Below are 5,546 nucleotides of genomic sequence, written 5' to 3'. Positions count from 1 at the left end.
ATGTTCCCCTCCCTGTGTCCATGTGTTCCCATTTTCAGCTCCCACTTATGAGTGAGAACATGTGGTGTTTGGATTTCTGTTCCTGTGCTAGCTTTCTGAGAATGATGATCTCCAGCTTTATCCATGTCCCTGAAAAAGACATGAACTCATCCTTTTTATGGCTGCATAGTATTCTATGGTGTATATGTGCCACATTTTCTTTATTCAGTCTGTCATTGATGGACATTTGGGTTGGTTCCAAGTCTTTGTTATTGTGAACAGTGCCACAATAAACATACGTGTGCATGTGTCTTTATAGTAGAATGATTTACAATCCTTTGGGTATAGAGCCAGTAATGGGATCGCTGGGTCAAGTCGTATTTGTGGTTCTAGATCCTTGAGGAATCGCCACACTGTCTTCCAAAATGGTTGAACTAATTTACACTCCCACCAACAGTGTAAGAGCATTCCTATTTCTCCACATCCTCTCCAGCATCTGTTGTTTCCTGACTTTTTAATGATTGCCATTGTAACTGGTGTGAGATGGTATCTCATTGTGGTTTTGATTTTCTCTAGTGGCCAGTGCTAATCAGCTTTTTTTCCATATTTTTTTTGGCCACATAAATGTCTCCTTTTGAGAAGTGTCTGTTCATATCCTTTGCCCACTTTTTGATGGGGTTGTTACCTAACAATTTTTAATCATGAAGGTACTGTTAAAATTTTATCAAAAGCTTTTTATAGATTTATTAGTATGGCCATATGACTGTTCTATGTTATTCTATTCTTTGGTAGGTTATATTGATCAATTTCAAATGTTGACTCAATCTTCCTGCTCTTGATAAATTCTACTTTATGATAATGTATGTTAATTTTTCTTCTGTAGTGTCTTTCAGTGTGTTTCAAGTTCTATTGCAATGTGAATTTCTGGATTTAGAATTTCAATTTTTGTTAAGCAATGTCAACTGTGTTGTCTAATCTGGTTCCAGAGGGGACATAACTTTGCTTATCAGGGGGAGTGGTGCTCATCACATTCCATCTCAGTGGTAACAGTGGTGCTCAGTGGTATCAGGGGCAGTGATGCTCATCACATTCCATCTATTCCCTCACCACCTTCCCCACCCCTGAAATTAGTCAGGGCTGTTTGGCAGGTTTTTGGTCAATGGGCTGTGAGTGGAAGTCACCTGGGCCATTTTGAAGCCAAAGCATAAAAGATCTGGTGCATAACACTCCAGCTCACTCACTCCTCCCCTGCAAACTGTGGTTATGGGGTTTTCATGCTCCAGATGATACAGTGCCAAGGTGGTGGTGTCATTCTCAGCTCGCTTTCCCAAAGTCTATGTGGACCAGACCCTCAAATGTTTTATAATATAAACTGATCATAAACAGAAAAACTTAATATTATGAGGCCACTGAATCTTTAAGGTTACTGGTTACTGCAGCATAGAGCAGCTCAACCTGATCAATACTAATCATGGAAATTGGGAATATAACATTTTTATCATAAACAAAATTAAAACAATAAATGTTTGCAGAGATTAATGGAGTATTTATATAACTCATCCAGCAGAGGTGCTCACTCAGTAAGTATCAACAGTAGCGATACACAAGATGGAAAGCATAACAATGGAAATAAAATAGTTATATTTAATAGCTAACAATCATTAAATTTCATAGGTCTCATCTTCAATGCAGTAATAGTATTTCAAGCAACTTGAAATAAGTTATTTAACTTATTTATTATTTTACTCAACATATATTTTATTGACTACTGACTATATTCTATTCTAAGAATAAAATAGATCCTTTTCTCATTTAAGAAACAGTGATATAAAGATTCCCGTATCTACATTTAAATGGAGCTCAGTAATCATGTAGAGACAATATGGATACAAAATTCACTGACAATTGGCTTCACCATTCCTTCCTAACCATACTCTGAAGATTGTATCCATTTTATTCCTTTGCCCTTCTAAGAGCAAGACTCCTAATGTCCAGCAAACCAGTCCAAAGGCAATGAGCCAAGGGAGGAAAGGACAAGCAGCAAAGGATAGCACTACTCCAATGTACAATCAGTTCTTTATAAAACAGAACTGACTGTGAATTGAAAACCTTCATTAAATTACCTGTTATTCAGAGGCAATCCTCTCAGCCATTTGGGAGAGAGCACAAAAATAAAGTATAAATTTCCACAAGATTTTTCTTCCTTTCTGACCTTTCTACATAAATTAAACTACTTTACCAGACACCTCGGAGGAAGATAAATACCTTTGGCTAATACCTAAATTGGGTTGACTTCTGGTTTCTGTTCTAGCTCTAATGAAGAAATGGTGGTGACAATTCCAGAAAAGAAATTGCCAAAGATGAAAACCTTTAAAATATAACTTAAAGGTGAAGAAGACCACCTGGACCGGCCACCATGCTAGATCAAGGAAGAGGCTCAAAATATGGCAAAAGTGAGATTGCTAAGGCTGTCCAAACACTCTCACCTCCAGTTTGAAAATTCTTGATACTGATTGTGCTTTTGATTTTGTTAGCTGTCTTGGCAAGGACACTCTGCATATATGTAAAATCTATATTATGCCTGTCTAGCTGTGAGCTGTCAAATGATGTTGCACTTGCTAATTCATGGACTATTTATCTTCATGTTTATGCTCTAACAAAATGATGGCTGTTTAATTATACTACAAATGAGTTTTGCCAGCCAATTGTATGGCAGATGTTATTTACTCCCAGAACAACTGTCAAAAGACCAAAGCAGCACATCTAACAAACTAAAATGTACTGTACTGGGTTACATTTCACAGGCGACTCCCTCTATCACCTAGCCACAGGCTTCCCATTGTAATAACAATGGGAGGGACAGCATCACTGAGTATGATGCCAGCCCGAAATCTGGTTGTCAGTAATGAATAGGATTAAAAGAGTTGTAACTGAGTAGATTCTACCTGGAGAATAAAACAGGGAACTGTAGTAAACATGAAAAAAAAAAAAAATCCTTCAAATTTGCTAAATGCTATGTTATTACAGCATTCATTAACTAATTCCATAATGGCAGATGGGAAGAAAAAACACCTATCGTCCCTATTTGTATGGTAACTGAGCAATAGTCACTGAAGTATAGTTTTTCTCATGAAATTTATGAATGCTTAAAGGTGCAGAGAATGCCTGTAGTTGGAGGGTACCATAACTTGAACCTAGGAAGCAAACTTACAATAAACTTGTTCTGTGTATTGTTTAAACTTTTCTAAGCTTGTAGGAACATTTTATTATGCCTACCACTTGCTTCAAATAAAATTTTCCAGGGAGAGCAAGCGCTGCTGTGGCCCTCTTTTATGTAGTGTGCTGGTAACATGCCAAGGTTTTTAATAAGGAGAAAAAATAAGAACTCTTAAAAGTTTAAAGCCCAATAATCTAGGAGCTAAAATCTGATTAAGTATAAAATAAACTTTCTACAATTAAATGATTCAGTGGCAGATAAAATAGAAACAGAGTCCAAGAAATAACTCTTACCAATTTAATTTTGCCTACTGCAACAAATTGGAATGGTATGTCCCTGTTTTGCAAGAAAATATTGAGGCAAAAAATAGGCCCTCATTTCTTTCAGCCAGAATTACATGCCATTGTGAAAGATCAACTGCTTGACTTTCTTACTGTGGGTGATGTGAAAGATATTCCTATATAACCCCTGTCCACAGCTCATTTCTACATAACATATTGGCTTTATGAAGAGACAAGTGATTTATAATGATTTACAAACCACTAATATATGCCCATAAATCCAATCCATTATTCCGTAGTTTCTTCCCAGTTTGCCTCATTCTGGAAACAAGCAAAATGAAAGCTCTGTTTAGCTAGGGAACATGGACGACCTAGTGTTTTCTCTTTTCTGGCACTTCTTACAAGTAGGAGCCTCATGTTTGAGACACAAGCATCTGCCGACTTAGCAGGAAAACAGAGCGGCTAATCGTAGAGCTGAGGGTAGCTGTCAGATTTTGAAGCATTTATATTTACATTCCAAACCAAAATGATGAGAATTAACTTAACAAACTCTTATCCTGGCTTCCTTATTCTTCCTTTACTTTTTCTCATGCATGCCCCTTATATATTATTATTTTACAATGAGAACATAATTTAGTAGCTACTAATATCTACAAACTGAAATTATTCTGGATTATGTGAGGAAAAAGTCACTTTTCTAACTTAAGATACAGAGATACAGGGTGTTACTTGAGTGAATATTAATAAAAATATTAATTATGTTCTTGATAATACAGAGTGAAACTGACATTTATAAATTGTGTATTTGCCAAAAAAAAAAAAATTATATCTTCTCAAGCATCTTAACGAGGCCCCTGCATTTCTCTGAATTTCCTAACAAACCTCTTCCCACCTGACAGTGGAGTTTTTGTCAACTTCTGTTCAGATCATCAATAAATTATTGATAGATATGGTCTTCTTTTTCTTTTCATTCTTTCCTATTTCTTATAGGGTTGTATAAATACTAATAAATAACTCCAAATATGTTATACATTATCCCCATTGACTCTAGCATAAGCCAGCTACTTAAGACAGTCGCTTAAACTTGGGGATGAATGATCAAATCTGTGATCTTAGTCTATTGGTTTTAAGACCCTCTACCTTTCAGTCTTAATCTGCCTCTGACTCATCTGATACTGGAAGTTCATAGGCTCCACGGTAGCACCAGACATTGGGAATTACAAGAAGTATGCACAGTCCTTGCAACTGGAGATTTCACAGATGAAAACTACAAAGACGAAGATACAATCCAGATAATGAGCCAAACAGGGTATATCTTCCTGAAGCACAAATATTGCCCAAATTTAGGAAAATATTGCTAAAATTTGAGAAATTAAGTAATTTTATTACTGAATACTTCAAGACATTATCCTTACATTAAAACAAGTGTGATATGTTTTAGTATAAGAAAAATATCTTACTGATAAAGAATAGTTAGGAGTGAGAAAGGAACATCTATTTTTTTAAAAACTACATATTCTTTTGATGCTTAGCCTAATGCAGAATGTAAAAATCAGAGGAACATTAATGACAAAGCACAAGACTAAGAGATTAACTATTAGTGAGAGGCTGAATGTGACATTACCCTACAAGTAGGACTATCTTGGAGATTTCTGAGGAGAGTTGGCTATTGGATGTGTGTCCAAACACATATCATAGGACTCATTTGATATAGGTAAGTAAATTTCTTAAGGCATGGCATACTGAAGATACCTGGTAGAATGGGAAGAGTGCAGCCTTGGGAGTGAGGCAGACCTACCAAGGTTTGTTTCATTTTGTTTTTTACTGATTGACTGGTTATACAGTAAATTATTGAGACCTCCTAAGTCTCAATTTATTTGTCTTTGATATAGGATTACACTGCTTACCTCAAAAAATTGTAATGACTATTAAATAAGATAATGTTAAGTGGTCAATATGTACTCTAGACTACTTCAACATATACAGTGTGATTAAACTGTTTTCTAGAAACAGTAAAATTCTGGATTTATACCTTCAGCGAGATTACAAATTTGTTGAACATCACAGAA

The 5,546-nt window shown here is 35.7% G+C and overlaps 1 pseudogene; it reads right to left on the bottom strand.

The window, feature by feature from the left end:
* Positions 1-4,688, bottom strand: part of LOC108527941 (chloride intracellular channel protein 4 pseudogene) — an 8,463-nt pseudogene extending 3,775 nt beyond the window's left edge.
* Positions 4,689-5,546: the final 858 nt, after the last annotated feature.

This window comes from Rhinopithecus bieti, unplaced genomic scaffold, assembly GCF_001698545.2.
Source record: "Rhinopithecus bieti isolate Rb0 unplaced genomic scaffold, ASM169854v2 scaffold_4640, whole genome shotgun sequence".
Taxonomy (NCBI): domain Eukaryota; kingdom Metazoa; phylum Chordata; class Mammalia; order Primates; family Cercopithecidae; genus Rhinopithecus; species Rhinopithecus bieti.
Note: the sequence above shows the minus strand (reverse complement) of the source record. Positions and strands in the feature narration are given on the sequence as shown.